Raw genomic sequence first — 11,771 nt, forward strand, 5'->3', positions numbered from 1 at the left:
CTTTTTTCAAAATATAACTGTGATGTTCCAAAGTTGTTTTATTTTCAAACTATTTGATACTTAATTTTCCTTAAAAAGACAGTTCTTAAAAATAAATCACAGTTCTGGTTATGGTACCTAGGAAGAGGAGGTGGGGGAATACCCATTAGATAGAGAATCATGGAGTGAGAAGCAAAGTGTTTCCCAAGTATTAAAAGAGCACTTTGGGGTCTGGGAAGGTGGCTCAGTGGTAGAGCGCTTGCCTTGCATGCATGAGGCCCTGGGTTCAATTCCTCAGCACCACATAAGCACAAAGAAAAAAGCCAGAAGTGGTGCTGTGGCTCAAGTGGTAGAGCACTAGCCTTTAGCTGAAGAGCTGGGGGACAGCGCCCAGGCCCAGAGTTCAGGCCCCACGACCGGACCCAAAAAAAAAACAAAACAAAGATCACTTTGTTCATTGATTTTGTTTTATATTTATATTGACCGGACCCCCCAACAAAAAACAAAACAAAGATCACTTTGTTCATTGATTTTGTTTTATATTTATATATTTTCATGAAAACAATATGTACAGTAGTCTGCCCAAATCTGCAGTATGTGGCTTGATGGACTTTTCCAATGTGCCTTGATCCCTTCTCCTTCCAGGTCTTTTTCAATTTCAGTTTGTTTCCTTTTTTCCCCTAGTCTACCTTTTCAGTAGAGTCTTACTACAATAATCCTTAATATAATAATCCTTCGGTATTTTAAGCTAGCAGTTCCCTTTAGGAAAATCTGTTTAACTCGTTTGTATATGCTTTGACTTTGAAACATATTGCAAGCTTCTTGTCCCTGCGCTCTTGAGCTCAAGCGAGCACTCTGCCACTTGAGCTATAGTGCCACTTCCAGTTTTCTAGTGGTTTTATCTGAGATAAGAGTCTCACCGACTTTCCCGCCTGGGCTGGCTTTGAACATCGATCCTCAGCCTCCTGAGTAGCTAGGATTACAGGCCACTGGCGCCGGCACTAGTGGTAGTTTAAAAATAAGATTTTGTTAGTATTAAAGTGTTTTGTACAGGGGTTACCATTTCATAAGTAATGAGTACATTTCTGTTTTGGAACTTTGTCACCTCTTCCTATTAGCAGTACTTTTGAAAATAACTTAAAATATTTGCAAAACACGTAGTAAGCGTTTGAGCAAACTCTTAAAGCTGTTTACTAGCAGAAAGAATCATATGAACGAACATAATAGTATAAGGATGGAGGGGACAAGTAGAGAAATTAAGGTTCTTAGAACTATTGGATGATTATTCTGTTATTGTCTGAAACCCTCATTATTATAGATTATGAGTCCAGATTTTCTATTCTGTAATGCTTACACAGATAGATAGTAGGGTCAGCTCTTGTATTTGCAGTCAACTTGTTTTCTAATTAAAATGTTTTGTATTTGTCCTCCTCCTCTCTGAGATTGGGACTCAGACCCTGGTAATCTGATACTTTTGCTCATTGGCTTGGTGCTCTACCACCTGAACCACAACTCCAACCCCATGTTTTTGAAATTTCAAATAGAAATGTTATTTAACTCTTGGAACATACTAGTGCTTGGTGGCTTGAAAGATTGAAAACTGATAAAGGAACAGGTAACCCCATGTGATTCAGCCATACAATTGAAGTATGTTTGTTTTCATTATACATTTCAGAGTGGGAAGTGTTGCTTTAAACTTTTGTTAATCTCAGCTTTTACATTACTCTGTTTATGCTTTCTAGAATGTCATTTAGAATTGTGAAGTAGATTGACATTCTTTTTTTTTTAATAATTTTTTTATTGCAAAGATACTGTACAGAGGGGTCACAATCACATGAGCAAAGTAATAAGTACATTTCTTATCAAGCATTGTTGCTTCCTCCTTTGTTTTCCCCCTACCATCCCTTCCCTCCCACCTATACAACTTACCCCCCTGCCCAAATTGTAAAGTTCGTTTTTCTTTTCTTTTTTTCTTTTTTTTTGGATCCAGTCATGGGGCCTGAACTCTGGGCCTGGGCAATGTCCCTCAGCTCTTCAGCTCAAGCCTAGCGCTCTACCACTTGAGCCACAGTGCCACTTCTGGCTTTTTTCTTTTTGCTTATGTGGTGCTGAGGAATCGAACCCAGGCCTCATGCATGCAAGGCAAGTGCTCTACCACTGAGCCACCTTCCTAGCCTTTAAAGTTTGTTTTTTGACATAGCATCTTGTACATGTCATTGTTGCAATGGGTCAGCCTGTATCCCTGTTTAAACAATTTATTTTTTCCCTTCTGCTTCCCAAATTATACTAACATCAAATACAGTGAAAATGGGTTATACCGTGGGGGAGGGACATAGAAAAAATCAAAAAAAAATGTGGTACCTTATAAATACGTTACAAACAATAGCAAGAAAGAAAAAAAAAAAAACACTTGATTCCTTATCTTGGTGTTCATTTCACTTAATAACATCTTATTTGACCTTTTCTGCTTGTCTCAGATATATACTAGTTATAGCAAATAAGGAAAACCAATGGGACCTATGTTTCTTTGCACCTGGCTTGCTTCGCTTAATTTTTTTTCTTTTTTGGGTCCGGTCGTGGGGCCTCAACTATGGATGGGCCTGGCCGCTGTCCCTCAGCTCTTCAGCTTAAGGCTATCACTCTACCACTTGAGCCACAGCGCCACTTCCAGCTTTTTTCTTATGTGGTACTGAGGAATGAAACCCAGGGCCTCATTCATACAAGGAAAGTGCTATACCCCTGAGCCACCTTCCCAGCCCCTAATATAATTTTTTTCCAAGTCTTTCCATTTCCTAACAAATGGGGCAGTGTCATTCTTTCTGATAGAGGCATAGAATTACATTTTATATATAACACATTTTTTTTGATCCATTCATCTACTGAGGGGCATCTCGGTTGGTTCCATATCTTAGCTGTGGTAAATAATGCTGTAATAAACATAGTTGCGCTGGTAGCTTTTGTATGGTCTTGTTTGTGATCATTTGAGTAAATGCCCCAAAGTGGGATTGCTGGGTCATAGGGGAGCTCTTCATGGAGTCTTTTGAGGAATCTCCATAGTACTTTCCAAAGTGGTTGAACAAGTTTACACTCCCACCAACTATGCAGTAGGGTTCTCCTCTGTCCACATCCCCTCCAGCATCTGTAGTTATTAGAGGTCTTGATTATAGCCATTCTAAATGGGGTGAGGTAGTATTTCAATGTTGTTTTGATTTGCATTTCTTCTATGGCTACAGAGGTTGAGCATTTCTTCAAGTAGATTTTGACATTCTTTATGTGAAATATTTGGATTAAGATGTTTAAGAATTGAGAATTTGGGGATTTGAGGAAGTTAATGGTGGTACATATTCCATGTGTTTTGCTACTGCTAGCATGGCACATAACTTTCTGCAGAGAAATCATAGAAACATGACTGCGTAAAAGAAATGACTGAATTAGCTTTGATTTTGCAACAAAGTGAGTTTGAAAAAGACACCTTTGTTTTACAGAACTTCTTAGGTTTCAGAGTTGGAAATAAGATTTGGAACCTGTAAAATGTCTGATTTATATCTTCAGCTGTCTTGAATATGTTACCAACTTATTCAGATGTGTTGAAGAGTATATGACTGAATGATGGTAATTTTTTTTTAATGTTTCTTTTAGGTAGATGAAGTTCCTGATGGAGCTGTAAAACTACCTACAAACAAACTACCCATTTTCTGTTTTGGAACTCATGAGACCTAAGTCCTGTTAGCTTTTAGATGCAAATTAGAAGTTTCAGGATTGTGCATAAAATGAAAAAGTAGAGATTAATTTAAAGAGGAATAGGAAAGAAACACAAAACTGTAAAATTATTTTTGAACTTTAGAATAAATTTTCAAGCTACCTCTTTGTGTTGAGGAAGCACTATGTATCTTTTACTTTTAGATAGTAAAGGCACTGTAGATTTAATTTTGATTGAAAGTTTAATTTTCTTAATCAGGGAAGGAAGCAAAAGAATGGGGGAAAGTTTGTATGGGAAGTTTTTACAGGACATTCAATATTTCTGTTCAGTAAAATTACATGGACTTTCCCCCCCCCCCCCATTCTGGGATTTGAATTCAGTGTCCTGTACTTGGTAGGCAGGTGCTCTACCATTGAGTCATGCCTCTGGCCCAACTAATTGATTTCTTCTTCTTTTTTTTTTGTTAACCATGGGGCTTGAACTCTGGGCCTAAACTCTGTCCCTGTGCTCTTCAGCTCAAGGCGGGCACTCTACCGCTTAAGCCACAGTGCCACTTCCGGTTTTCTAGTGGTTTATTGGAGATAAGAGTCTCACAGAGTTTCCTGCCTGGGCTGGCTTTGAACCTCAATCCTCAGATCTCAGTGTCCTGAGTAGCTAGGATTACAGGCGTGAGCCACCAGTGCCTGGCCCAACTAAGTGATTTCCATAAGGATTATCTTATATTATGCTTTAGGCCTTAGGCTATATTGTACGAAATACGAGAAGATGAAATCTGGACAGTTCCTTTGAGTGTACTAGAGGCTTATGGGTAGTAGAGCCACTCTGGCTTGTTCTACTGTCCCTAGTGGATATGGGCACAAACTGATTTGGTGAGACAATTTTAATTTTTCAAAAATTAGCTGAAAATTGAGCTGTTACTTTTACATGCATAAGATTTTCTGGGAGCTATCTCATGGGTTTCCAATGATTATATTTGTATATACTTATCATTTAATAGCCTTCTAATTACTATATAATTTGACTGGTTTTGAACTTAAAATAATTTCTGTAGCTTAGGCTTGCTTATTTGGGATGAAGAGAAACAAAGCTTGGTATTCCTCTTCTAATTATAATTATATTCCTAGAAATGGCTACAATGACAACGTCTGATTTAATGTTTCTTAGCAACCAGCTTCCAGTTATTAATGTGTATGTGTGGTACTGAGGTTTGAACTCAGCCTCATGCTTACTAAGCAATTATCCTTCAGACCTTTTAAATTCTGGTTGTTTTTGGAAAGGGAGTTGTATTTTTGCCTCAGACTAGTCTTGGACTACAGTCCTACCTGCCCCTCCAGTAACTAGGATTATAATCCTGTACCATTATCCTAGCTCTCACATAATTTTTTCAACAGTTATGTTTTGCTGTGATAATATACACAAAATGTATACCACTAAGTTGATTTTAATACGAATTTCATTAGATTTTAGCAGTTTCTTGTATTCATGATCATTCCATTCTCTTCAGTACTAAACAACCACTAATCTACACGGTTGAATCACCATTTCTGGCCATTTCATGTTAGTGGTATTATAAAATACCACAAATTATTATTTTTTTGAAACTTAAAAAAATTGTCTTTAGTTGTACAAAGGGATTTGAATTCAACAAATTGATAAATTTATAAGTACAATGCATCTTTTTTGTGGGGGGCGGCCTGAACTCTGGGCCTGGGTGCTGTCCCTCAGCTCTTCAGCTCAAGGCTAGCGCTCTACCACTTGAGCCACAGTGCCACTTCAGTTTTTTTCTTTTTATGTAGTGCTGAGGAATTGAACCCAGGGCCTCATGCATGCAAGGCAAGCGCTCTACCACTAAGCCACCTTCCCAGCCCCTAAAGAAACATATTTTAGGGCTAATCCAAGATTTTCTGAGTCAGTCTGTAAGAGTTCAACAATCTAACAAGCCTTGGGGATGATCCTGAGCCATACCAAATTTACACATACTGTATTAAATGTAGCTGGCATTAGTTGAATTTTCTTTGGAGGGGAAGGGAGGCAGTTTGGGGCTTGAACTCAGGGCCTGGGCACTCTCCCTTAGCTTTTTTGTTTAAGACTAGCACCCTACAGTCACTAGAGCCACAGCGCTAATTCTTGCTTTTTTGTTTATGTGGTACTGAGGAATCAAACCCAAGGCATCATGGCATGCTAGGCAAGCACTCTACCACTAAGCTATATTCCCAGCCTCCAATTTTTTATTTTTGTAACTTTAAAATATTCTTTCTGAGTGGGCTGGGAAGGTGGCTCAGTGGTAGAGCACTTGCCTTGCATGCATGAGGCCCTGGGTTCGATTCCTCAGCACCACATTAGCAAAAAGAAAAAAGCCGGAAATGGTGCTGTGGCTCAAGTGGTAGAGTGCTAGCCTTGAGCTGAAGAGCTGAGGGACAGCAACCAGGTCCAGAGTTCAGGCCCCATGACCAGACCTCCCCCACCCAAAAAAAATTACTTATGATTTCTCTGATTTTAAGACATTTTGTAAAATATTCATATACGCGTATGTATATATATACACATTCTTACAGTTTTATAGGGCACTTGTGTAGGCCATTGTTACTTCTTTTTTTTTTAACAGTCTTGGAGATCCAATGAGGTCCTAGTTCATACAAGGCAAGTGCTCCTTCAGTAAGCAAAAACCTCCAGCATTAGGTTAGTATTTTAAATTTAAAAGTGACTATTCTTTCCCCAACATTAAAAAATGGAGAACTTTTATTTTCAATGCTGAAAATTAAACCTAGGGTCTTGAACTTGCTGAGCAGTGTTACCACTGAGAAGCATATGTAGCCCAAAGTCTGTATTTAAACCACAACATTACACTGGGTACCTAAAGTTATTAGGTATTACTTGGTTAATTAGGTATTAAGATGGTTAAGGGGGAAAAAACGAGGCTATTAATAATCAAGAAATTAAGGCCTGGGAAGGTAGCTCAGTGGTAGAGTCCTTGCCTGCATGAGGTCCTGGGTTCCTCAGCACCACTTAAGCACCACATAAGCAAACAAAGCTGGAAGTGGTGCTGTGGTTCAAATGGTAGAATGCTAGCCTTGAACTGAAGAGCTGAGGGACAATGCCCAGGCCCAGAGTTCAGGCCCATGACTGACCAAAATAAAGGAAATTAAGGTATATTCAAATTTAAAAATACCTGCTTTAAGCTGGGTGCTGGTGGCTCACACCTGTAATCCTAGCTACTCAGGAGGCTGACATCTGAGGATCATGGTTCAAAGCCAGCCCAGGCAGGCAAGTCCATGAAAATCTTTTTTTGGAGGGGGGGTCAGGTCGTGGGGCCTGAACTGTGGGCTTGGGCGCTGTTCCTCAGCTCTTCAGCTCAAGGCTAGCTCTCTACCAATTGAGCCACAGCGCTACTTCTGGCTTTTTTTCTTTTTGCTTATGTGGTGCTCAGGAATCAAACACAGGGCCTCATGCATTGCAAGGCAAGCGCTCTACCACTGAGCCACTTTCCCAGCCCCAAGTGTGTGAAAATCTTTTCTCTGATAAACCATCAAAAAACTGGAAGTGGCACTGTAGCTTAAGTGGTAGAGCTCTAGCCTTGAGTTGAAGAGCTGAGGGACAGCGCCCAAGCCCTGAGTTCAAGCCCCACGAGCTCCCCCCACAAAAAAAATAAAACTACCTATTTCATAAAAATTTAGTGGCATTTTTATTTCAAAGTATACTTTAATGTTTTTGATCTTCAGTGTTTTTTGGGTTTTTTTGTTTTGTTTTTTTTTTTGCTAGTCCTAGAGCTTGAACTCAGGGCCGGGGTGTTCTATTCAAGGTTAGCACTCTACCACTTGAGCCATAGATTCATTTCTGGAGGTCAGAGTTTTATAGACTTGCCTGCTGGTCTGGCTTCAAATTGTGATCCTCAGCTCTCATCCTCTCAGCTTACTTAGTAACCAGGATTATAGGCAGGAGCCACTGGTGCCCAGCTATTATCAGTGTTCTTTTAAGTATACCATTTACATTTGCAAAGTCAGTACCTCCCAAAAGCTTGGAGAGTAAAGTCATGGGTTGATGATGAATTTGTGTTGTAACACTTGACACAGGATTTAATACAAGTAGATTACAGCAGTCACATTTGCCGATTTTATGTGACTTTCAGCAAATTACTTACCTTTGTGTCCTTCTGAATTTGTAAAATAGGGATATCATCTATCTTAGAACATTAGGACACAGATAAGGTGCTTTCATAAATAATTACTTAGACTAATGCTAAGTATGTGTTGAATAAAATGCCAGTAAGAATTGTATGGCTTTGAAAGACTTGTTTTGGGAGCAATACTTGTTGGGATTTATAAATTAATAGTAACATTGCATATTTTTTTTCTAAGGCTGTTATTGTAGTGTTACTAAGTTTAGATCAGCTCAGTTTGAACTTTGCTGATTAGTTTTGCTAATTGAGAGAATGTCTTCGAACTCTCCAAACTCTTTTATCTCTTATTAATGTTCAACTTTAGAAACTTAAAAAATATTATATAGTATATGTAGTGTATAGTATGCATATAATTTTTTTAAATTTTTTATTGTGAAGATACTATACAGAGGGTTACAGTTACATGAGCAAGGTAACGAGTACACTTCCTATTGAGCATTGCTTCCCCCTCCATTGTTTTCCCCCTACCATCCCTTCCCTCCCTACCTTCCCCGAGGTTCTTTTTTTTTTTTTTTTTATTATTGTGATTAAGTGACTACATAATTTCCCAGATTTCACAGTATTGTGGAATAATAATGCTCATTTAAAGTCACAAGTTCATTCTAACTTTCCTGGAGCACATTGTCTATCACGGTCTATAACATATAACGGTGTACACATATGCATATAATTTTTAATTACTGTACATTTATAGAGATTTCATAGTTGTATTTTCATACATGCATATAATGTACATTGTTGAAATTATGTTCCTTTTTTGGGGGGGGGGTTCAGTTGTGGGACTTGAACTCTGGGCCCGGGCTCTGTCCCTCAGCTCTTCAACTCAAGGCTAGTGTTCTGCCACTGGAGCCACAGTGTTACTCAAATTTTTTGCTGATTTATTGGAGAGTAGAGTCTCATAGACTTTCTGGCCTGGGCTGACTTTGAACTGTAATCCTCAGATCTCAGCCTCCTGAGTATCTAGGATTACAGGCGTAGCCACTGGCACCCAGCTTGTCCTTTCTCCTTCTGCTGGTCGTCTTTCCCCAACATGCTACCTTTTACTGTCATAGCATCTATTTATTTATTTAGCCAAGCCTGGGCCTTCACTTAGGACTTGGGCACTGTCTCTGATTTTTTTTTTCTCTCTCTCTCTCTTTTTTTTTTTTTTTTTTTTGCTCATGGCTTGTACTTTACCATTTGAGCTGTAGTTCCACTTCTGAATTTTTGGCAGTTAAAAGTCTCATGGGCTTTTACCCATGATCCTCAGCTCTTACCTTACCAACGTGTTAGGATTACAGGTATGAATCACTCGTGCCTGACTTGTTATAAAATTTTAGTAAACATCCTTTTTAAGATTTGTTTCATATTTTGTGATTTTATAATAGGTAAGTGAAGCAGCAAGTTAGAGTTGATAAGTTGAAAATGAAACGTTTTGTTTAGAAAATACTACTTAACAAAGATAAATGACTTGATCTTGATGTCCTTGTCTCTGATAGGCCTTCATATTTTGATTATAGCCCCTTTGGTTTGACTTAAAAGTTCTAAGTTTGGGCTGGGAAGATGGCTCAGTGGTAGAGTGCTTGCCTTGCATGCCTGAGGCCCTAGGTTCGATTCCCTAGCATCACATAAGCAAAAAGAAAAAAGCCGGAAGTGGCGGTATGGCTCAAGTGCAGCGCCCAGGCTCAGAGTTCAGGCCCTATGACTGGACCCAAAAAAAAAAAAAAAAGGTCTAAGTTTGTGGTGACTTTGTGTGGGCTTTCTTATGGGCATCCATACTGTTTAGTAAAAAGGTAAAATCAGAGACATTACTGCTTTTCTATATATTTGCAAAAGAACTTCAATCCACATAAGTTTACTGTTAGATTTGGAATTTACTGCTTAATTTTCTCAATTCCTTTAAAAAGCAAATAATAAAAGGAAAGTTCTACAATTTAACCACTAAAGAGAAAGAATAATATTTTTATATTTTAGAATTTCTAAACCTGTTGTGTTCTGATTTTTTTTTCCTGTGAACTTTCACAATTTTCCTTCCTTCATTCCTTCCTTTCTTTCTCCCTTTCCTTTCTCCCTCCCTTCTCTTCTTTCCTTCTTCCCTTTCCTCCCTTTTTTCCTCCCTTTAATCTCTTTCTCGAGCTGGTACCAGCACTTGAACTCAGGGCCTAGGCATTTTCCTTTAGTGTTTTTGTTTTTTGTGCAAGGCTGGTGCTCTGCTACGTGAGCCACAGTTTCACTTCTCCCTTTTTGATAGTTAATTGCAGATAAGTGTTTCATGGCTTTTTCTGCTTGAGCTGGGTTCTAACCATGATCCTCAGATCTCAGCCTCCTGAATAGCTAGATTACAGGTGTGATCCATGGGTTCCTGGCTTCACAATTTTTTTGTATTTGCTATCAAAATGTAATTAGATTATGTCCTATTTCCATTTTGCATATAAAACACTTTTTGTAGGCCATTTGAAAATGGAACATTTCTAAGAGAAAACCATAGCCACAGCCACCATAATGTGTTCCTTGGTAACTAGCGGTGCGGTCTCTAGGCTAATTTATGTACTATTCAGGAATCTTAGGGGATTGTATCCCCATGGACAGTTCTTTTGTTCATCAGCTTTGTTTTTGACTTATCAGTCTTGAGCATATTCTTTACCCCACCTATACTTGGAATTGATTGTGAAGATCAAACATTGAGCAGTATATTTACTGTTACAATATTTATTTTATTTTTTTGTGTGCTGATGCTGAATATTGAATTCAAGGTCTTATACTCTTGCTTGGCTTTTTCAGTGGCCTGGTGTGTGCTACTACTTGAGCTATACCTGCACTTCTAGGATTTTGCTCGTTAATCGGAGAGTCCCTTGGACTTTTCTGCCTGGCTGGCTTTAAACCAACATCAGACTGAGCCTCCTGAGTAGCTAGATTACAGGCATGAGCCACTGGTCCCAGACTCTTAAAATATTGCAGCCTCCTGGCTACTTAGGAGAACTGAGATCTGAGTATCTTGGTTTGAAGCCCAAAGAAAAGTGCTTGGGAATCCCAATTAACCAGCAGAAAAGCAGATTGGAGTGTGTGACTCAAGTGATGGAACACCAGCTGTGAGCAGAAAAAAGACAGCAAGAGTATGAAGCCTTGCCTTGAGTTCAAGCCCTCACTATTGGCACAGAAAAAGTGCTCAAACAATAGATTGATAGGTCCATTTAGCAAAATGCATTAAATAATTACTGACATGAAAATCTGTTCATATTTAATTAGAAGTATATAATGATGTTTAAATTAGGTACTTTCTGTTTTTTCACAGTACTAGAGTTTGAGCTTGAGCTTTGAGGCATTGAGCCTGGTTCGTTTGCTTGGCTGGTTCTCTACCACTTGAACCATGCTTCCAGACCATCTCTTTGCTGGTTATTCAGATTTGGTGATTTTATTTCTCCCCAGCCTGGCTTTGTCCAGTTTGGGGGGGAAGTTTTTTTTTTGTTTTTTGTTTTTTGTTTTTTGTTTTTTGTTTTTGTTTTTGTTTTTTGTCATCCGTGGGGCTTGAACTCTGTGCCTGAAAAGCCTGTTCAATTAAACTGAATGAGACCAGGTGCTGGTGATTCTTGCCTCTAATAGCCACATGAGGCTGAGATCTGAGAATTGAGGTTCTTAGCCAGTCTGGGCAGAAAAGTTCATGAGAATCCCATTTTCAGTAACCAGTGGAGCTATGCCTCAAGTGGTCTAAAGCTGTAGCCTTGGGCACAAAAGTTCAGGGACAGTGCCCAGGCTCTGAGTTCAAGGCCCAGGATCAGTACCAAAAAAAAAGTTTATGTAAATGAGATGGTGTTATGGATCTAGGAACTCATTACTGAATTAATAAAGTATATCAGACTGACATGTAGTTCTGTGGTGTAGTGCTTGACTTGTTTCTGTGAGACCCTCGATTCAGTCTTTAGTACTGTAAATGAAAAA

Source organism: Dipodomys merriami, unplaced genomic scaffold (genome assembly GCF_024711535.1).
Source record: "Dipodomys merriami isolate MVZ:Mamm:240054 unplaced genomic scaffold, mDipMer1.0.p SCAF_1499, whole genome shotgun sequence".
NCBI lineage: Eukaryota > Metazoa > Chordata > Mammalia > Rodentia > Heteromyidae > Dipodomys > Dipodomys merriami.